This window comes from Dendropsophus ebraccatus, chromosome 1, assembly GCF_027789765.1.
Source record: "Dendropsophus ebraccatus isolate aDenEbr1 chromosome 1, aDenEbr1.pat, whole genome shotgun sequence".
NCBI classification, from domain to species: domain Eukaryota; kingdom Metazoa; phylum Chordata; class Amphibia; order Anura; family Hylidae; genus Dendropsophus; species Dendropsophus ebraccatus.
Genome location: NC_091454.1, coordinates 94,428,013 through 94,451,859, shown reverse-complemented (window position 1 = coordinate 94,451,859; position 23,847 = coordinate 94,428,013). Strand labels below are relative to the sequence as shown.

Genomic DNA, 23,847 nt, shown 5'->3' with positions numbered 1-23,847 from the left:
ATCCCTTCAGAAACCTGAAATTTTCCAGAAAAAAACCTAATACCTATCAAAATTTAATTACCTGGGAATTTTAAAGGCAGCCAATCAGCACAATTGTGTTGATATAGTTCCCAGCTGCACAGTATAGATCTACTGTGCAGCTCCCTGAGGCTGCCTGCTGTGGCTGTAGCTTTACATCAGGGAAAGAGGAGTTTTATTTTGGCGTGTGAGGCCGGGAGAGGGGTGGCAACTAGTCATCTGGGTGGAAAGCTGCCTGTGGCTAATCATGGCTCTTAGCCTGTCAGTGTTCTCAGCTGGGATGATTAACAGGCAGAGAGACCCATTAGTGGCCCTGCTGTGCACGCTCCACGCCCCGATGACTAGTTCCTGCCCCTCTCTCGGCCTCATGCTCCAAAATAAAACTCCTTTTTACCTGATGTAAAGCTTCTGCTGCAGATGCAGCTGGTAGCCTCAGAGAGCTGCACAGTAGATCTATACTGTGCAGCTGGCAACCATATCATCACTATTGTGCCGATTGGCTCCCTTTAACCCCTTAACGACGCATGAAGGGTTTACCTGTCATGCGGCTGTTAAGGGTGAACAGAGAGGGCTCCCGGCGTGAGCCCTCTCTGCAGCCCGCGGACCCTGCTTGCTATGTGCAGCCAGGGACCGCAGGTATTAGCCGCCGCGGCCGGCTAATTAACTATTCAAACGCAGCTGTCAAAGCTGACAGCTGTATTTGGATAGTGACTGTGCCCCTTCTCCCTGGTGTCTAGTGGGGGATCTCCCCTCTGCGATGCGATCGCGGAGGGGAGATCCGTTCTAATGAGCCGGCCGGGGCTCAGCAATCTATTCAGATGGTCTGCAGCAGGCCATTATAATAGAGCACCGATCTGATGGATCGGTGCTCTATTATATACACAGCATTGATCTCAATGGGAGATCAGTGCTGTGTATATAGAAGTCCCCAGGGGGCTTCATATTACTGTATGTAAAAAAAAAGAATAAAGTATTTTAATTAATAAATAACCCCCTCCCCTAATAAAAGTCCAAATCACCCCCCTTTTCCCATGTTATAAATAAAAATAAATAAATAAACAAACATGTTTGGTATCGCCGCGTGCGCAATCACCCGAAATATTAATTTATTTAATTCATGATCCCTCACGGTAAACGGCGTAAGCGCAAAAAATTCCAAAATGCAAATTTGTGCATATTTGGTCGCATCAAATTCAGAAAAATTGTAATAAAAAGCAATCAAAAAGTCGCATATGCGCACTCAAAGTACCAATAGAAAGAACAGATCATGGCCCAAAAAATGACACATCAGACAGCCCCATAGACCAAAGGATAAAAGTGCTATAAGCCTGGGAATGGAGCGATTTTTCAGGAACGTTTATTTTCTGTAAAAGGTTTTAATTTTTTACGAGCCATCATTTAATATAAAAGTTTTACAAGTTGCATATCGTTTTAATCGTACAGACTTAAGGAACAAATATTACAAGTCAGTTTTTCCATAGGACAAACGGAGTAAGAACAAAGCCCTCACAAAGAAAAAGAATTTTGTTTTTTTTTTCAATTTCACTGCGAATATAATTTTTTTCTGGTTTTGCAGCATATTTTATGCTAAAATTCAGCCTGTCATTGCAAAGTTAAATTGGTGACGCAAGAAATAAGGGCTTATGTGGGTCCGTAGGTGTAAAAATGCAACTGATCTGGCCTTATCTACACAAGGAGGAAAAAATGAAAATTAGCCCGGTCCTTAAGGGGTTAACACAAAAGTGTTGTATTTGTGATGCTAAAGTAGCGCATCCATGATGCACCAATGGTCACCTACAAATTGCCAGAAACAGATTATGGCACACAGAAAAGGCTTGCAATGTGCCAAATCAATGACAGCATGCCCCACTTACAAAAAAGAAATTGAGCTGCTGGTAGCAGTCATTCTTTATTGCCGTTGGACTCATCATTGGTTAGTGCACGGCTTCCAACGGGGAGTTCATGGCGGCGGGACGGGGTCCGGGACTGGGACTTCAAGAGGGGGATAAGTATAAGGGGCTCCACCGGGGAAGGGGGGGGGTGTCTGGTTGGCATCAGCCTGGTGGCCGGGATGACTGGTCCCCTTTAAGCAAACTTTGAGCCCTTTCATTAATTCCTCCGATATTCTTATATGTGGAAATATATTCAGCATTTTCTTTTTATCTTTGGTTCCTTTTTGATAGATATGTTCCAGAAAAGTGAAGCACCCCCCAGTTTGTTAGTAGCATAATGTCTACCTGTTGTATTGAAGCTCACAGGCATGCTATTCCCGTCCTCTGTGTTTTCTGTGTCCAAGATTCCCAATTTTAGAAACTTAGTTTTTCTTTCCAGCACCTCATTTGTTCCTTTGTATAAATAGTTGTTTGTCTTAATGGTTTTGTTCCTTCTATTTTGAGACTTGTTTTATGAACAATTACCCTTTCAAAGTAATCTTGTCTTTTCTGAACACATTGGTGTAATGCACAGGAAGTGCTACAAACCAGACTTTGCTCTGGACCTTCTTTATTGTACTTCTTTTCTACATATTTTGTCTCCTTTGGGCCACTAATAGGCTGATTAGGATTGGGCCTCCTGAACATCTGCTTAAAGTGTTTTAGAAATGACTCTTCTAAGGTCAGGATATGCTGTAAGTGTCTATTAGGTAGCAGGCTCAGAGGTTGACCTACATCTATATCCAGAATGGGTGCTTCTAGACCACTGTCTACTTGGTGACATGAATGCTGAATCAAGGCAGAGAGTGAATGGCAAAGTGACTGCCATAGTGGATGGAGAGAACCATACGCAGAGGTGGGACCATAAAATATTTATAACATATGCTGTGCAGTTATTAAAATGTTAATAAATTCCAATTATGTTTGTAATCTTTTATGTGGGGAAATAGGTAAATGTTTTGCTTGTCACTTGTTACCTGTGAAGAGGAGGTGTCAAAATTGTGGCCTTTAAGTTGTTGCAGAACTACAATTCCCGCTATGCCCGGACAGCCAAGACTTGGGCTGTCCAGGCATAATGGGAATTGTAGTTTTGCAACAGCTTGAGGGCCGCGTGTTTTAAACCTCTGCTTTACAGGTAATAAGATGGGGGAGTAATTAATAAGAATTGACAGCTCTCTAGTACTACTGGGGGCCTAGGTTTGGTGTGATAGAAACACAATAGCCAGGATTTATCAATGTGTCTAAAACAAAAACGGTAAACATAGTGACCAATCACAGTCTGTTCTGAAAAGTGAAAGCTGACTGTGATTGGCTGCCATATAAGACAAAGGGGGAGATTTATCAAACATGGTGTAAAGTGAAACTGGCTCAGTTGCCCCTAGCAACCAATCAGATCCCCCCTTTCACTTTCCAAAGAGTCTGCGAGGAATGAAATGTGGAATCTGATTGGTTGCTAGGGGCAACTGAGCCAGCTTCACTTTACACCAGTTTGATAAATCTTCCCCAATGTGTCCAGTTTTCGTCTTAAATCTGGCCCAAAAGTTCCTGTGCACAGAAACCACTGTGAACGCAGCTACCTTTCCTCTTGGTGGTCTTTATGGAAGGCAGCACTATATAGGCAGGGGTCTGTAGACCCTTTTTTGTCCGTTGCCTCCCATTATTGCAGCCGCCATATTAAACACACTCTGCACCATGCTGGATCTACAGGTAATGAAGGAAGGAAGTAGAGGAATGAGGGAACTTGTGGCCTTAGATCTTTCTAATATTTTGTTTTACAAATCTGCATTTTCACATAGAATGTTCATTGTTCTCCTCACTTACGAGTTAGCCAGATAGTTAAGTTGTTGAAGGGTGGCGCCTCTTTCTATATGTTAGCACCCAGGCACGTGTAGAATATTTACTGATTAAACACGTCCTATTTCTTATCTCCTTTTCATTAAATGGTTCCCCAGAGTGTTTTATGGTGCTGCTTGTTGTTTCAGTGACTAAGCAAATAATAAAGCTATAATACTTTTATTCTGTATGCATATAGCAGCATAATGCGGCAAAGTGCCCTACTTTAGCTATCTATTTCCCTATTGAAAAATCTGCTCATGTAATTAAGAATGACAATGGATGCATTGCGTATAGCAGCTGCAAACAATGCTGGTGTTAAATAGCGGATGATGAAGAATAAACATTCTGCTCCTGAGAATATGAATTTGCTCAAGAACAACCTGCTAAATGAAGGCAATAAATCTTTAATAAATAAATGTGCCGTGAAAACATCAGCCAAGGTGTTGTATTTGTGCTGTTTTAATAGCTGGAAGTGACATGGCCTCCTTGAGGAATCTTATTACATTTGTGGTTTAAATTATTAGCGATACAGAGGAAAGATAACATGTTGCTTTATACCCCACTGCTTTGGTTTAGAATGAGGCCCATTATGCAAAGCATTTTAGATGCATGCAAATGTACAGCATACATATAGCTGACAGGTGTTATTCTGGATACATTTTCTTTGTTATTTTAAGTATAGATTTGATACTTTATTTGCCATAGTGATTGTTAATCATTCTACTGTTTTTTTTTATTCAGAGTTGCGATCCAGATTCCGAGTGCTCTCGCTGCAGCTTACCCTTCCCCATAGAGAACACAAGAACATTTGGTTGTACTGAATGTTCCTTTGTATGGGGAGGGCGGACAGCGCATAAAGCTGGTGACAGTTATCAAAGGGTCCTATTAGGCGGTCTATATTAAGGAGCAAGCGTCAACCTGTCAGGTCAGCACTTCCTTGCTCCTCCGTCCCCTTTTGCTGTCTGTGCTATTACACGCACAGACATCCAGCACGGAGGAGCAGGAGGGGCTGCCAGCACAATACTTAGATTGTCTAGGTGGCCCATAAAAGATAGCGGCGGTCTTCTGCTGCTCCTATTGCATGGAGCAATGGCCAACAGCCCATCGATATCAGTGTCATTTTGATAGCTCATGTTTAGGACAATGAACAGCTGATATCATGCATCTTTACCTTTTAACATGACCAATTTTACCAAACGATTTTCGTCCGGAATGGCTGGTAATCTGCCAAGTACTGACAACATTTGTTTGGTGTTATAGAGCCCTAAGTGTCCTTTAGATGCAGGTCCCACCTCTGGGATGCACACCCCTCTGGGACGCAAACCCCTCTGGCCTGTTTGCGAATCTGGTGAGTTGTGCGATTTGTGTAACTGTCATTGAATTTAAGGGGAGTTGAGCAAATGGTGTAGCCCTGTAAGCTTATACCCCTTCAAAGTGTTCCCATATTCTCTTTACCGATTATTGGCTTAACTCCTTTGCTGTTATGAACATGTGACTGCCACTGAGGCTTAGGGACTGTTCTAATCACAATTTGACAATAAGTAAACTTATATGTGTGGAAAATGAACCAAACTTAGTTCTTTACATGGCCCGATATGGGGCAATGCAAGGACACAAACGATCGAGGCTTGAAATATAATCTCTATGACAAAAAAAAGCCTAATTAAAGTTTTAACGCATCACAACATCCTGGTACCTCATGGTGGTGTTATGGGGGTACATAGGAAGCTCATAACGCCAGCCCTCTCCGTACCACGCTGCTCATCGGCGATTGTTTGTGTCCTTGCACTGCCCCATATCAGACCATGTAAAAGAACTTTAAGTTTGGTTCATTTTCCACTCATATATAAGTCTACTTATTGTCAAATTGTGATGTGAACAGCCCCTAAGCCTCAGTACCAGTCACAGGTTCATGACAGCAAAGGAGTTAAGCCAATAATTGGTGAAGAGGATATGGGAACACTTTAAAAGGGTATGAGCTCACAGGGCTTTTGCCATTTGCTTGACTCCCCTTAAATTCAATGACACATTGCATAACTCACCAGATTCGCAAACAGGGCAGAGGGGTGTGGGTCCCAGAAGTGGGACCTGCATCTAAAGGACACTTAGGGCCCAATTACAACAAATATCTTTCGTACTTGGCCGATTACCAGCCATTCCATCTGAAAACCATTTCTCAGTTAGTATTTGATGTGTTAGAGGAAACGAAATGGATTAAAATAAAATATCTGCCAAAAAAATTTACATTTTAAGTTTCTCCTCCAACTTGTTTAAATTTCTGTGAAACACCTAAAGGGTTAATAAACTTATGAAATGTTACTTTGAGGGGTGCAGTTATTACAATGGAGGGATTTAGGGGGGTAACTAACATACAGGCCCCACAAATCCACTTCAGAACTGAACTGGTCCCTAATAAAATTAGAAATTTTCTTGAGAATTTGAAATTGCTGCAAAATTTCGAAGCCCTCTAACATCCTAAAAAGTAAAAGGATGTTCACCAAATGAAGTCACCATAAAGTAGACATGTTGTAGATGTTACAGTAATAGTTAGTTTATGTGACCTGACTATTTTTCCTAGAACAAGTGAATTTTGAATATAAAGACAGCCAAAACAGGCAGCGGAGGCAATGGGTTACATCCAATTTAATGTAACATGGAGTTCAGATAGGAGCTGAGCCGAGAACATGACTGATACAAACATAATAAATCCCTGTGTCGGGTAGGCAATCAACTAACTGCAGTATTTCTGTCTGTTAAGATTGCTTCATTTTACATCAGCAGGAAATGGTAGTATCTGATGCTTGGGAAGCCATGTGGCAACCGTGGTGGCTGCTTGTGCAGTTTCAGCAGGGGTTATTGCACAGGTAGCAGTTCCTTTGAGTGTGCAGTATGCTTAGTTATGAATTGGTGTGGGAGATGGATAATCTGATAGGTTAACCAGCAGTGAAAATTTGCTTAGCCTACGGATAAGGAATATCTTCTTTAAATTGGAATACCTCTTTTAATAAATTTGGGCAATGTTGTGCATAGTCTGTGGGAACATGGTAGGAGAAGTTAATTTGCTTAACGGCATAGCAGTTTTTTTTCCAATTTCCCGGTTATTTCAGTATAACATTTACCATGCCCTTCATTTCCTCCAGTGGTAGATATTAGACAAAGTTGATCTGAGATTTATTGGCATTACAGTGACACTTTATTTCATGACCTATGACTATATAAATCTCCCGCACACTAGTGGTCCCTGTTGGTCTTTTCTTTTTTCATTCAGTGATGGCATGCCCACGTACCCTTGTGACTGTTGCAGCCAGCTACAGGCCACAGTGGTATAGACAGTGGGGGACATTAATGAAACATACGCCCGAGGCGTACGCCAGGGAGAAGGTGCAGATTCGCAGGCGTAAATCATGATCAAAGTCCACACCTGCTTGGAAGCAGGTGTAGATTTCGTACACCTGGCCGGCCAGATTCACTAAGAGGCGTGCGCCTCTTAGTGAATCCTGCCGAGGAAGAGGGGGCAGGGCCTAATATAAGACCGTCGTACTTTTATGCCGGTCTTCATAAATCCCCTCACATTGTGTTTAGACAGAGATTGACCTGTTCTCTGTTTATAGTCTGTTCCTTGCTTTGGCTTCCAGAATCTGTCAGATAAATCTCTGTCTAAACACACCATTAGTACAAAACCAATAAGACCAGTGGGTATATGGTTATGCCATTGCCACAGAACCATAACTAAAGACCAGCTGGGACCGCTGGTATGGCAACATTGGACCAGCTGGGGATTTATTAGGTGAGTAATGTGTCTCTTATTTATGTAATTTGACTTCCCTGACAAAATCCGCAAATAACAGATGAATAATTTGCTGCATGTTCGCTGGATGTGGTCTATTTTCATCCATGTTACGTCTGCAAGTCCCATCTAGACCACAGGTATGGCGTCCTGTACTGTCAGCTGTCAGTTCAGGGCATGTAACCTATTGTTGGGCTGGGGCTTGTGTGCAAAGATGTGTCTGTATATGATTGTGTGATACTGGGATTACAGTGATTTGTTACACAATTATTTCACACTGAGCAGAATCGGCGGTCTGTGGAAGGAGACTCACACCTCTGTCCTCCGCTCGAAGAGTTGACAGGTCAATTCCTTGAGCGGAGAGCGGATGTGCGTGAGCATTTCCCATAGACACGCTGTTTGACACTGAGGCAGGTGGGATTCCGTGGCGTAGAACTTCACATACCCTTTGAATCCGTGTGAACATACCCTTTTTATTGTTATATCACAAGCAGCATTTGTTATATGGTAGTTAAATGCAGTTTTATTTGTAACCAGAAATTTACATGAAAAACTTTTATCTAGTCTCTTGCACCCATGTTTAGGGTCCATTTACTCGGAAAGATTATCTGACAAATTATTTGCCAAAGATTTGAAGCCAAAGCCAAGAACAGACTATAAACAGAGATCAGGTCATTAAGGGAAGCCTGAGATTCTCCTCTTTTCAAATCCATTCCTGGCTTTGGCTTCAAATCTTTGGCAGATAATCTGTCAGATAATCTTTCTGTGTAAACGAACCCTTATGCTAAATTTACACGGAGCGATAATTGGCCCGATTGCAAGATTAACGATTTCGAAGTAACGATTTTTTTTTTATAACGATCAGCGTTTAGACGGTACTATATATCGTACGGAAAAATCGTTTTGCGATAGCGCGCCCGCAGCCCGGCCCGCCAGCAGCCCGCCCCCTGCGCCGCTCCAATGGCTATCCCTGCGCCGCCCCGATGGCCACCCCCGGCGCTCCGATGCCACCCCCGGCGCTCCGATCGCCCCTCCGCCACCGCTCCGATCGCCCCCACCGCCGTGGCCAAGAGCATACGTTACGTGCTCCGCACAGCAGGTCTTCCGACATCCCCGACTCCCCTCTTCAGCGCATTGATTGGCTGCAGAGATGAGCCGGGAATTTCAAACGGCTCCTCTTCAGCCAATCAGTGCTCCTCTTCAGCACTGATTGGCTGAAGGGGGGCCGTTTAAAATTCCCGGCTCCCCTCTTAAGCCAATCAATGCACGGCAGTACTGATTGGCTGAAGAGGGTAGCTGGGAATTTCAAACGGCTCCCCTTCAGCCAATCAGTGCTGCCTTGCATTGATTGGCTGAAGAGGGGAGCCGTAAATTTCAAACGGCTCCCCTTCAGCCAATCAGTGCAGAAGAGGAGCACTGATTGGCTGAAGAGGAGCCGTTTGAAATTCCCGGCTCATCTCTTCAGCCAATCAATGCGCTGAAGAGGGGAGTCGGGGATGTCGGAAGACCTGCTGCGTGGAGCAGGTAACGTATGCTCTTGGGCGCGGCGGTGGGGGCGATCGAAGCAGCGGTGGATGAGCGGGGGGGCGGGCGGCCGGACTATCGCGCGACGACTGTTTACACGGAACGATCGGCGAATTTTTTGCAATCGGCGAACGACGATTTATGAACATGTTAAAAGATCAAAATGAACGATTTTTCGATCGTTCGACGCTTTTACACGTACGATTATCGTTCGAATTCGATCGTTATCGTGAAAATTCGCCCTATAATCGTTTCGTGTAAACGTAGCATTACATTTGGATCACCATAATCTCCTACTAATTTATAGAACATCTGTTGGGTCATAGCATCAGCTGTCCCTAGTATATGGGGGGTTTCACTCATATTCACCTGGATGGGTTGAAGGGCCTGTGCAGGTTAATAAGAACACAGTCAGGTTTTCCAGAGGAACTGTTCTAGGAATATTTTGTAGTGCTGATCCTTGACTGCTCCAGGGCCGAATTTGAACAGGAGGGCTGGGTTGAGTCATCTCACCATGTATGGCCAGATTAAGGCTTTCTCGTGATATACCGGAGAATTAACTAAAAGTTAGTCAATGTTCTCTTTTGTCCTTCAAGGGCTTTTCTATGTAAATTTGGAGCGCTGTGATGTGTGCCCACAGGACTCAATGGCTTCATTTGGTGTTGGTCCAAATTTCAGGGTGTTCTTTTTTTCTTCCCATTTGCAGCTCCCTCCTTCAGCAGCTCATGAGATTATGTGTGTAAACACTGACGCTCTGAGTCATTGTCCTGAACATTATCTAAAAGAGCAGGATTATTATGTGCGCTATCTGCTTTTACAAGCCATACAATAGACTTCCTGATATCTGCATGTACTCCAATTCCTCCTGACATTTTCTGAAGGTTACAATCTGCCTTGTGTGCAACATGCTCTACAAATGGCTTTCTATTTACATATGCTGGTCTCTGGTATAATGCTATAAAGCCACATGTTGCTTGTATACTATTGTACTGATTTACAGTCCGTAAATGGTACACCACATCGGCATACAATTCCATTATTTATTTTTACAACAATATGATCTTAAATGTGCAGAAAGGGACCCTGTACAAAAATAGCACCACCAAGACAAAAAAAAAATCATAGGAAATATAATTAATGCCTAAACATAACTATTGCACTTGACAATAAAATTCCTGGCAGGGGGCTTTTTTGCCAAAGTGAAGGGGACATGAATTAAGGATGAAAGAGGATGAAAGAAATAAGGTGCACTTAGCTTCCCGACTCGAGCGCTGATTGCTTGAATACCACAGCTTCAGTCCCGCAGTCCCAGGTTGCTTCCTGGTTAGAGAGAGGACCTGGAACGTAACATTCCCGGCCCACTCACATTCCGTGGCCGAGCTGGATCACTTATGGCCTCTAACTGGCTGAGTGGGCCTGGAACGTTATGTCCTAGGTCTTCTCATTAACCAGGAAGCAGCCAGGGACTAGGGGGCCAAAGCTTTGGTATACGGGCATCAGCATTGAAGCCGGGGAGGCTTTTTTGCACTTTGGCAAAAAAGCCCCCTGCCTGGAATTCTCCTTTAAAGAAAAGAGAATAATTTGTAATCAATCTTTTTCTCTAACCTTTTTTCACACACTAATGGTACAGGTAAATATAAAGTCTTACCTATGACTGTTGCCCAGATGGAAGCTTGTCAAATGCTTCCTCAGGGAGTTTGTCAATTCATGTCAATTCTTTGGGTGTATGGCATGTCAATTCTTTGGGCATACGGGCATGCTTGCTCACAGTTCATGGAAAAATAAATACACCTTAAGGGGTGCGTTCAAATGTACAGGATCTGCAGCAGATTTGATGGCGCATATTTGAAGCTGCAGATTTGCTTTGAATCTGCAACTTCAAATCTGGTCCTAAGGGTGCCTTTACATATGACGGATCCGCAGCGGATTTCATGCCGCGAATTCGCAGCAAGATCTGCTGCGGATCCCTGCCCTGGACAGACACACTCGCAGCAGGATGCACATCCCGCTGTGAGTATGTCAGCAGCCCGCCCCGTTAACACCCTGCCGTCGGAGCGTATACATCACCTTCTCCACGCTCCGGCTTGCTTTGGGGGTTCCCGGCACGTCACGCTCGGCCAATCAGTGCGCTGCCCCACCGGACTATTGCTATTATGGACTATTTTTCATGAATCACAGGGTAAAAATAGCTAACCTGAAAAATCACTGAACATGTGAATGAGGCCTAGCAGTTTATGCACTGCTGCTACTACCTATAAATGTAGGCAGCATAACAGAGTTAGTATAAAAAAAAAATTCATCTGTAGGAATTGTGAAAAAATAACAAGACATACTTACAAGGGCTTTATTGGACTTTGGTTGCGGTGATGACATGCCTGTATACCCCTGAGACCAGTGGTTGGCTGCAGTGGGGATGTTGGTACCTGGCATGTTATCACAGCAGCTAAGCAGAAAAAAGAACTGTAACTGGCGACAAAGCGGCAGGGGATTTAACAGGTGAATGTACCATAGTTTAGCACAATTCCTAATGGTGGCCACGTTTTTAATAAATCTTTATAATAATATCTTCTAAGCAGCGTGTATGTGTGTGTGTATGTGTGTATATATATATATATATATATATTTATTTATAATTACACACAAGCACACATATATACATACAGTATATGTAAAATGTGTGTGTGTGTGTGTGAATTGTTGTTTTAGCTACTATAAGATTGGACCTTTTATATGTTTTCCATTCAGATGTGCTCTATAAATACCTGCCGTTTGTCTTGATGAAAGTGATATAGTTTAATGGGAAGGTGTTTATCCCTTTTTCAGATATTGGCAAAGATGTCTAAATGGGAGTTTGCCAATATTCATGTAAAACCGTTGAGCTATAGCAGTAGCGCCTCAGGAAGTTACTGATGCATCATCTGAAATGGAAAAGAATATAATAGATAGCATGACTCATTTCACTGAATATAGGAAATAAAAATATTTAATATTCTTTTCAAGGTCTAAAGATGTGTGACTCGTGATGTACTGACAGAGTTCCAACCTTTCCACTGGCTTGTTTTATCAGGTATGGTGAACAATACTTCTGATATCCAATGGTAGATTCAGGTAGATGATCCAGTTTATAGAGATCCCAGTAACTTATTGTAAATGCAATTCCATTTACCCCAAAAGTCTTCCATACGTTTCTACAGGTTAGAGATGAGTAATACCACTTATTCCCTACAGCCTTTAACTTTAGACACAAAGGGGAAATTTATCAAGGGTACGCCCCTGGCATACACCAGGGAGAAGGCGTACATTCTTGATGTATACCAGCAGTAACCCCTGTTCCCCTGAAGGGCGGGCAAGAGGGGGCAAGGCGGGGAGCAGGCATGGCCGCCTCCCGCGCCAGATTTATCATGATTTACACCCATTTGCAGGTGTAAATTATAATACAAATCTACACCTGCTCCCGAAGAGGTGTACATTTCCCTTGCAATGCCTGGGCTGCCAGGCTTTACTAAGAGACGTACGCCTTTAAGTAAATCTGATGAGGTTCAACACTGATAATTGTAAGGTTATACACAAGGAGAGGAAAAATCCAGACTTGCATAATGTTTTAAATGGGAAAGTCCTGGGTAACATTGACATGGAAAAGGACTGAGTTGGCAGTAAATTGTAGATTTATGGTGCGTTCACACCTACAGGATCTGCGGCTGATTTTCTGCAGCAGATTTCATTTAAATAACTGAACACAGCATCAAATCTGCTGCAGATCTGCTGCAGATCCTGTAGGTGTGAACGCACCCTTATGGTGCGTTCACACCTACAGGATCTGCAGCTGATTTTCTGCAGCAGATTTCAGTTAAATAACTGAACACAGCATCAAATCTGATGCTGTGTTCAGTTATTTAACTGAAATCTGCTGCAGAAAATCAGCTGCAGATCCTGTAGGTGTGAACGCACCCTTAAGGAGATTTAGTTGGCAGCAAATGTAACTGTAGTAACCAGTGTCAGACAGCTGCTGCCTAAGCAAATAAGATCATGTGATGCATCAAAATAAATGCACATGACAAAAAGATCTACTACTGTGCAAATCACTAGTCGCACAACACTTAAAATATTGTGTGTGTGTTTATATATATATATATATATATATATATATATATATATATATATGTATATAGGTTCCTTGGTTTAAGAGTAACTTGGTTTAAGAGCATTTGGGTTTAAGAGCTCACAGTTTTTAAAAATTGTGACTTGGTTTAAGAGCTCCCTGTACTGGGTGGGAGGGCGAGTGGAGGAGGGGCATGGTCTGCATAGTGGGTCTACAGCTCTGAACTCTCACCCAGGAAGTCTCCCTCACCTTCCAAATCATAGCAGATCCACTTTAGGCTGGGGCTTACATCAGGGGACAGAACTGTGGAGGTAATCTCTTCATAGCTGTAACCCCTCTCTCCCCGGACAGAAAGTGCTGCATGTATGTGCCCACATCTGCCCTGCTCATTCCTTCATGCTCCCTGCAGTTTCTGTCAGCCCTTGTGTTTCCTATCCTTTCTATTACTGTACAGTAACTTATATTATCACAGATTCAGCTGTTTCTGAATGTTTGTTTCATTTCTTTTACATGTTATTCAGAATAATAAATCATTATTTTTAGGGTGTGGAACCAACGAATTAAGCTCGTAATCCAAGGCACCACTGTGTGTGTGTGTGTGTGTGTGTGTATATATATATATATATATATATATATATATATATATATATATATATATATATATATACACTCACCGGCCACTTTATTAGGTACACTTGTCCAACTGCACGTTACCACTTAATTTCTAATCAGCCAATCACATGGCGGCAACTCAGTGCATTTAGGCATGTAGACATGGTCAAGACAATCTCCTGCAGTTCAAACCGAGCATCAGTATGGGGAAGAAAGGTGATTTGAGTGCCTTTGAACGTGGCATGGTTGTTGGTGCCAGAAGGGCTGGTCTGAGTATTTCAGAAACTGCTGATCTACTGGGATTTTCACGCAGAACCATCTCTAGGGTTTACAGAGAATGGTCCGAAAAAGAAAAAACATCCCGTGAGCGGCAGTTCTGTGGGCGGAAATGCCTTGTTGATGCCAGAGGTCAGAGGAGAATGGGCAGACTGGTTCGAGCTGATAGAAAGGCAACAGTGACTCAAATAGCCAACCGTTACAACCAAGGTAGGCAAAAGAGCATCTCTGAACGCACAGTACGTCTAACTTTGAGGCACATGGGCTACAGCAGCAGACCACCCGTTACTAGCATGGTGTACCTAATAAAGTGGCCGGTGAGTGTATATATATATATATATATATATATATATATATATATATATATATATATATATATATATTATATACACACACACACAGTTTTGGGCACCAGTGGACAAGAAAGATACAGTGTAACTGTAAAGGATTTAAAGATGGGCAACCAGAGAAAGAAGTGAAATGGGAGGACTACAGTACCCAGCAAAGGTTATTAAAATTAGCGTTAAGAAAGAAAAGACAGCTGAAGGCTGACCTAATAACTATATACAGTGGGGAAAAAAAGTATTTAGTCACCAATAGTGCAAGTTCCACCACTTAAAAAGATGAGAGGCGTCTGTAATTTACATCATAGGTAGACCTCAACTATGAGAGACAAAATGAGAAAACAAATCCCGAAAATCACATTGTCTGATTTTGTAAGAATTTATTTGCAAATTATGGTGGAAAATAAGTATTTGGTCACCTACAAACAATCAAGATTTCTGGCTCTCACAGACCTTTAACATCTTCTTAAATGGTGCGTTTACACAAAATGATAATTGGCCCGATCGTATGATTAACGATGTCGGAGTAACGATTTTTTTTCCATAATGATCAGCGTTTAGACGGTAAGATTTATCGTACGGAAGATCGTTTTGCGATCGCTTAAGCCTATCTCGCACATTGGTTAAATCGGCAAACGACTGTTCACACGGAACGATCTGCGAATTTTTTGCGAACGACGATTTGATAACATGTTGAAAGATCAAAATGAAGGATTTCTCGTTCGTCGTTTGATCGTTCGCTGCATTTACACGTACGATTATCGCACCTTAAGAGTCTCCTCTTTCCTCCACTCATTACCTGTAGGAATGGCACCTGTTTAAACTTATCAGTATAAAAAGACACCTGTGCACACCCTCAAACAGTCAGACTCCAAACTCCACTATGGTGAAGACCAAAGAGCTGTCAAAGGACACCAGAAACAAAATTGTAGCCCTGCACCAGGCTGGGAAGAGTAAATCTGCAGTAGGCAACCAGCTTGGAGTAAAGAAATCAGCTGTGGGAGCAATAATTAGAAAATGGAAGACATACAAGACCACTGATAATCTCCCTCGATCTGGGGCTCCACGCAAAATCTTGGGGTTTTTGGGGTCAAAATGATCACAAGAACGGTGAGCAAAAATCCCAGAACCACGCGAGGGGACCTAGTGAATGAACTGCAGAGAGCTGGGTCCAATGTAACAAAGCCTACCATCAGTAACACACTACGCCGCCAGGGACTCCTGCAGTGCCAAATGTGTCCCACTGCTTAAGCCAGTACATGTCCGGGCCCGTCTGAAGTTTGCTAGAGAGCATTTGGATGATCCAGAAGAGTATTGGGAGAATGTCCTAGGGTCTGATGAAACCAAAGTGGAACTGTTTGGTAGAAACACAACTTGTCGTGTTTGGAGGAAAAAGAATACTGAGTTGCATCCATCAAACACCATACTTACTGTAAAGCATGGGGGTGGAAACATCATGCTTTGGGGCTGTTTCTTTGCAAAGGGGCCAGGACGACTGATCCGGGTACATGAAAGCATGAATGGGGCCATGTATCGTGAGATTTTGAGTGCAAACCTTCTTCCATCAGCAAGGGCATTGAAGATGAAACGTGGCTGGGTCTTTCAACATGACAATGATCCAAAGCACACCGCTAGAGCAACAAAGTAGTGGCTTCGTAAGAAGCATTTTAAGGTCCTGGAGTGGCCTAGCCAGTCTCCAGATCTCAACCCTATAGAAAACCTTTGGAGGAAGTAAAAAGTCTGTTGCCAAGCGACAGCCCCAAAACATCACTGCTCTAGAGGAGATCTGCATGGAGGAATGGGCCAACATACCAACAACAGTGTGTGCCAACCTTGTGAAAACTTACAGAAAACGTTTGACCTCTGCCATTGCCAACAAAGGATGTATAACAAAGTGTTGAGATTAAATTTTGTTACTGACCAAATACTTATTTCCCACCATAATTTGCAAATAAATTCTTACAAAATCAGACAATGTGATTTTCTGGATTTGTTTTTAAATTTTGTCTCCCATAGTTGAGGTCTACCTATGGTGTCAATTACAGGCCTCTCTCATCTTTTTAAGTGGTGGAACTTGCACTATTGGTGACTGACTAAATACTTTTTTTCGCCACTGTATAATTAAATCAGGGGCAGTACATAGATATCTCCCATGATCTCCCATGCCTATTTGTGATAAGGGAACATGCTTCACACCAGTACAGAAAGAAATTCTTTACTGTAAAAGCAGTGGGACTCCGGAACTCTCTGCCAGAGGATATTATTAAGGTAAACTCCTGGCTGCTGGAGAAGTTGGATGGTGCCTTAGGGAACCTTGAAAAACAGCCTATGGGTGCCTTCACACGTACCGACTCGCAGCATTAATATGCTAGGTCCTGGCAGATCGTTGTCATTACATACAAGCAGCGGTCTGAACGACCGCTGCGTGTATGTAATTCTGCCGGCCGCTTAACCCCTTCTGATGCCGCCCTCCTCCTGCTCCGCTCTGTATACATACCTCCTCGCTCCACGGGGTCCCGGCGTCCTGCTCTCCCGCCCGGCCAATCAGTGGCTGCGGCAGGGCAACACACTGATTGGCCGGGCGCGAGAGCAGGACGCCGGGACCCCGTGGAGCGAGGAGGTATGTATACAGAGCGGAGCAGGAGGCGGCCGGCCGGCCGGCAGAATTACATACACGCAGCGGTCGTTCAGACCGCTGCGTGTATGTAATGACAGTGATCTGCTAGGACCTAGCCGACTCGCAGCGTTATTAACGCTGTGAGTCGGTACGTGTGAAGGCACCCTATGGCTGTATCCATGGCTTTGGGAAGCCTTGCCAAACTCAAACCGTTTGGCAAATTCACTGAACACAAGTAACAGGCTGAACTGAATAGACATATGCCTACAAATTATGTAGCTATGAATATTCTTAAAGTTATTGAACCAGTCTAAAATGACACCGCCATAACTCACCTTTAGGCATCATTCAGACCACACAGATTCACACATACTGTGTAGCTAAGGAGACAGCTGTATCATTTTTCAGTGATCAAGCACCTTGACATGTCACACACTTAGGGCCCTATTACACCAACAGATTATCTGACTGACTGGATTTGAAAAGAGGAGAAATCTCAGTCTTTCCTTTATTACCTGTTCTCTGATTACAGTCTGTTCCTGGCTTTGGCTTAAAAAAAATCTGTTAGATAATCTGCTGGTGTAATAGGGCTCTAAGTTAGTAAAATTTTCTGATTTACCTATTTGGCTACATACACGCTCTAACCTCATGCCCCTCACTACCACCAGATGTCTAAGGAATTGTCTGACAGTGTGCTGTAGTAAACTTTTTTTTATAATGGGTTAGCAAAGTCCCATTTCCTAAATCCTGCTGCCCCAGGCTCCTGCCCATATACTTTGTGCCTATAATAAGCTGTAATGAGTAGAGTCATATATCCTTTTGTTTGATTGCCAGTGAATGTTCGTTTGTCCACTGCAGTTGTAAAGCATTGCATAATTGTACGTTGTTTTATCCTTTCTTCGTGGTTCCTTTTAACATGTTGCTAGAATTAATCCACATTGTGAAATTAGGTTCCTGTGTTGATATTGTGGGTTTGCCTTACATTTAGCAATTTAAAGTGTTTGTGACTTTTTGGTGACACTTAATGTGGCAATTCATCCCCGGTTAACAGTGTGTTGTATTGATCAGAGTTCCCACAAACCCTAAGCTACTGATTTTTATGAGGTATAAGATAATGGTTTATGTGGGCCACTGTGCCATTAGAATATTCCTCTGACTTTTAGGTTAAGGAATTGTGCCAGCTATTTGCATGTTTCAGGTCAAAAGGTGCTATATCTTATGAAAAAGAACTGTAGTTTGTCCCTCTACTGGACCACTCAAGTCAAGCAATGGATATAAACCACATGCGAAGCATTCATAAGTCTCGTGAAAGGTCTTGGTGGCCATGTTTTTCTCCCTGGCAGCCAGGACCAGAAGTTCTGGTAATGATTGTCCTTTACATGAACGTTATAGGCCATGAGTGATGTTACTAAGCAGTGGCTAATCCACCATCACTGCAGCCTCTCATTGTCATGTGTGTCTCCTGTTCTATGGAATTGCCTAATGTGTAAAGGCCCTATTACACCAAAAGATGTCCGACAGATTATCTGACAGATTTTTTTCAGCCAAAGCCAGGAATAGATTGAAAAACAAGATAAATCTCAGTCTTATCTTTATGACCTGTTCTCTGTTTATAGTCCGTTCCTGACTTTGGCTGAACAAATCTGTCAGATATCTCTTGGTGTAATAGGGCTCTTAGTGTACATCCAGCGTTGCGTCATCAGCTGCTCAGCCGCGATTGGTTGAGCATAACTGTGCTCAGCCAATCGCGGCTGAGCACAGTTATGACGCGGCAGAGGGGGGACGGCAGAATTGGGTCGGCCGGCCTCCCGAAGATGACGTCTTTGATGGGGTCGGTCGACACGGATCAGGTATGTTTACTGCTTTACACTTCCGGGTACACGGGCGGGGGTTGGGGAACACAGGAAGGGGGCCATTCACATGCATAACATACATTACAAAGTTGTATAACTTTGTAATGTGTGTTATTTTGTGAATAATTTCTTAGCGCCGCACTACCCCTTTAAAGATTATGGTGGAGATCTATGAAAGGGTGTAAAAAATATGCACAGGTGTAAACTGCCCATAGCAACCAATCACAGCTCAGCTTTCGTTGCTGGTAAAATGACTTGTCAATTCTTTGAGCGGAGAGTGGAGGTGCACGTAGCTTTCTATTGACACACTGAGGCAGGCGGGATTCCACCGCTTTCACACAGTGTGAATATATCCTTAGTGAGATATTAACCTACTGCAAAGGCTGATTACCAGGCTGCACAGGCTGATGATCATCAGGCTGATGGCTGGTGTCTTGATTCTGACATGCTTAAAACCATTGTCCATCAGCCACCAATTTCCTTGCGTAATATGTAATATGCAGCCGATGGTTAGCATTTAACACACCCTTTAGGGAATTGTAATCTCTGAAGATTCTTTTATTGCAGCCAGCCTCAAGAGAGTTCTAATCAGCATGATCGGCACTCGTTTGTAGTGCTTTTACAAGTCATAACTAATTGAGTGGCTGCACGAACAAACACTATTGTTTGTGCGTCCATGTAATGCTATCTACCGCACATCCCCTGTTTACACAGGGAGATGTGCATCCAATAGTGATAAATTACTTTTGTATGGCGCTATGTTACAGATATATGTCCTAGAGAATAATAATTTGTCAGATACATACAGAAAAGATGGAAAACATTAAAACTGGAGTCATATATTATAGGTACCATAAAAAAAGTCTAACAGGGCTGTATTACAGTTCAGTACAACCCTTCTCATTTCAATACAACAAAATGTCTTTGGGCAAGTCAGCATTGGGAGATTTTCCAGTGTATGTATATACACACAGTACAGTGTGATGTTTTTTATTTAGCTGTATTTTTTTCCTGTTCCGTGTGTTTTGGGGTTGTCTTAGAATAGATCAGAGTAACTTTAAATTGGTTTACATTTGGATTTCCTGAGCTCCTTGTTTGCCTTGTTCATTCATGCAACTGTGTTAGGTAAGCTGAGCCTGTAACTGTAGATTTAGAAATTACATGATAAGCGCAGTGCCAGGTACTTTATGCTCCCTGATCTGAAATTTGCACCTGCCCTGGCACTAACACTCAGCCTGAGTTGTGGAGTGGGGTTGTAGAAAGGCCAGTTAAAATATAGCTCGTGCAACTTCCTATATATAGAGGTCATAGGAAGTATATATATATAGTTACATATATAATATACAATGTATATTTAAAGGAGAAGTCCGGCCAAGGGGCAGAATTATTCTAACCGGGGGGGGGGGGGGGGGGGGGGGGGGAGGGAGTACACCAACTCATCCCTCCCTGTGCCTCTCAAGCGCAGGACTGCCGCTCCGGGGTCTCTACCAGAGCCGATGTCACAACCCAGATGATGGCTCAGCCAGTCAGTGACACTGGTGGGATGCCACTGCAGTCACTGACTGGCTGTGCGGGTTGTCCATCAGCCAGAATGGGCATTCTCCCCCTTGACGTCATCACGACTGTGGGAAAATGCCTTCCGGCGGGGGTCCCGGGGACAGTCACGCTGTAGAGGATAAGGAAAGGTTGCTTCCACCTACCCCCCGGCGCCCCCACCTGTCAGGTTTTTGACAGGGCCGGACTTCTCCTTTAAGCTACAGTATTTTGCTAAGGCAGAAATATTCACAATAATAATAAAAGTAGTTATCAAGTTGTTCTAGTGTTTACAGTTTTTTTTTTTTTAAATACAGTTTATTTTTCAAATCTGCAGAAACAATTCATCATAAAGGTGGTAACGACAGCAAAAAAGTACACAGAAATATGCATCACTGAGTAATCTGGGGCACATATGGTGTGCGGAAGAAACTAGAAGATAAGATCATAACACACACACAACATTTTAGATTTGGTCAAAAACCTTCAAAGAGATGAGAAACATCTGATGCATTTAGTTATTTAACTACAGTATATAAGAACCACTGGCAAATAGTTAACAGAGAGGTGGGAGGCCAAATGGCAAGCACATTTTTTTTTTTTTTTTTAAATAGATGTGTGTATGCACCATAGTAGCAAGTAGTTTGATGAATATTTATCAATGCAATATTCATGTATGTATTCATGTATGATGTCTGTACAGCTATCCAGCAGTATTATTTTCTGGTATTCTTGGTAACGGGAAACAATTTTTACGTTACATGATTTTCTGTAGAAACACGATCTTAGGCTCCCTTCACACGTCCGGACAGATTTCCAGACCCATCGGCTTGCGTTAGTGACAGACACCTTTCAGGATTTTTCCTGAAGGGTGTCCATTATGGAAAATAGGTCAGGATTTTTTTTTAGATCCTGTCCTATTTTGTCCGGAATTCCGGCACTGACACCCCATAGAAGTCTATGGGAGCACCAGAAAACCTGGCAATTTTTCGTCAATGACTGAGGAGGGATTGGGTGAACATAACATCCACTTACCTGCCTGGTTTCAACACTGCCGTCCGTGTCCTGCCACTCCAGTCTCCCAGTGTATATTTGGTGTGATGTGCAGCCATTTCTGTCCTTTTAGGCTTGTGCATATTTTATGTATTCTGTCCCTTTTTCATTGTGGTTAGCACTCCTCCTTTGCAAGACCCATGTGATCCAAATTAGTAGGAAACTTCTGTGTACATATGGCAAGTACCTCCTTTGATTCTCCCATTCTACCTGCAGGAGCAATGGTCAGAGGTAACAGCTTGTTCACACTTGTGTTGTTTGGTCATAGCTTTCTCCGCCGGCGGTGCCTGTGGGGTTTGGGGGGCCCTTGGGGCCTGTGACATTGGGGTTGTGGGGCCGTTTCGTGGTCCCCTTTCCCTGCTTGCGCACGCTTTGTGGGGTTTGTGTCCACTGACCGGCACAGTGTTGTTTGATTAGGGACTCTGGTATCAAAGACCTGCACGTTGTACATGAGGCAATATGGTTTGATCAAATTATATACGAACTTCTGATGTTGGTTTTTAATGTAGCTAAACAAGCTTTCGTGTCAACCATGGTTGCGATGTGCAGCCATTTCTGTCTTTTAGGCTTGTGCATATCCCAGTGTATATCCGCTTCCTGGTCTTGAGGCAGGATTTGAGACGTGATGTGGCAGGACCACTCAGGCATTCTGTTACCACCACTGCTACCACCGCTGAATATGTGAGCGGTCCTGCCACATCATGTCTCGTTTTAAAAACCAGAAAGTGTCGGGACATCGGGAGACTGGAGCAGCGGAATGCGGGTTGCAGCGCTGGAGACGGGGAAGTGGATATTGTTTTAACCCAAAAAATGGGTCTCAGCCAGAGTACCCCTTTAATGTCTGTGCAGTCTCAGTTTTTTTGGATGGGCCACAGGTCCTCATTAGCTTGGTTGTGTGGCCTGTTAAATTTAAGAGTAAAAAATAGAAAACAACTCTGAATGTTGTAAAATAAAATAAGCAGTACTTTATCTTACTGATTCTCCAAAACTTACATGTCAGTGTTTCCCAGGTGCCCACTCAGCATGCACATATGGCCGCTGGAGCCAATGACTGACTGCAGCAGTTGCCAGTCAGAGGCAGTGGTTGGCTGCAGTAGTCACATGTCTATATCAAGAGGAATCAGAAATTACAGTAACTAGCATTGCAATTGGTGTGAAACCAATTGCAGAGTTTTGCTGATTTTAGACATTTCTTATTGGCTTCTGAGCGTAAGGATAAACATTTTTTTTTGTTCGCCCCCCCCCCCCCATTTGATTTCTTGTTTTGCATGAATAGTATGTCAGTTTAAATTATCTTTTTTCTATTTTTTTTTTTTTAATGAGTTAATGTAATTTGTATGCACTTTTGCTGACATAGTAGACAAGATTAATCACTCTGGGCATCATCCCATTTGTTACATTAGGAAATGAAATGACAACCAGGTTTTTGGTAATTGAATGATTCTAGAACTATTGCATAATGTTTAAAGACGACCAGTGTTGAAAGGATTATAAATCAGAGGTTTTTACTGTTACAGAATCTACCAATATGAGGTGATTTATTACTTTCCTTTTCCATCTGCTAGAAATAACATCAGTGTTTATGCATTAATAAGCACAGGAGGCCACAAGTAGATTTTTTTTTATTTTGTTATTTTGACTGTCACTCAAGGAGGGCAGACAACACTACCATTGGTAGTGGAAGGCAGACCAACCCTCTGTCATGGGGCCGGTGCACTAAGGGAGCCCCTCAGCTGTAACCCCTGTGCATGTATTAGCTGGTTTCGACAGCCCCCTGGGGTTTGATTCACCTGGGGGGGGGGGTCACGGCTGCCCAAACCGCCCAAATCAAATAATGGAATAAAACAAGTTGCCTCCCACACGCTCCTCTGTTGCTGCAGCTCTACTGCTGTGCATTGCCCTCTTCTGTCTGCTGACACAGGCAGTGTGCCTTGCCTGTCAGTGCTCTGCTATTGATGGAGCACTGACAGGTGGACGGGATTTCTGACACAGGCATTGTCTGTAACGCACGCTGCTTGTGCCATAAGACCTACGTCGGCGTGTGTGGGAGGTAGGTTTGTGTTTTATTTTATATCATAGGGGCCATCTAATTTAGGAGAGTTGCACAGTGGGCCATCCACCAAAGGGAACTTATCCAGTGTGCAATCTACTAAAGGGAATCTACACAGGGGGCAATCTGCCATACAGGGAGTACACTGGGGGATCGTCTACTATAGGGGACTACACAGAAGGAAGACATTATTTGAAGATAAAAAGACTTTTATTCCAGTGGTAGCAGGGTCATCTTTCTAAATTCCTGTGTCAGTGTGCCTGCACATGAGGATGGAGCAGGGTTGGTGGAGTTGAGGGGCCAAGGATGTGTGG

General features: G+C 43.2%; 1 protein-coding gene across 3 annotated transcripts in view; it reads left to right on the top strand.

Annotated features, from left to right (window-relative positions):
- OSBPL8 (oxysterol binding protein like 8) overlaps positions 1 to 23,847 on the top strand; it is a 171,619-nt gene that overhangs the window by 5,564 nt on the left and 142,208 nt on the right. For 2 of the 3 annotated variants that reach the window (XM_069975431.1, XM_069975405.1), the window contains exon 2: positions 12,097 to 12,163. The exons of the other annotated variant lie outside the window; for it this stretch is intronic. The gene's annotated coding sequence lies outside the window, so the exon portion shown is untranslated. The remainder of the gene's footprint in view (positions 1 to 12,096; positions 12,164 to 23,847) is intronic. 3 annotated transcript variants of the gene reach the window in all.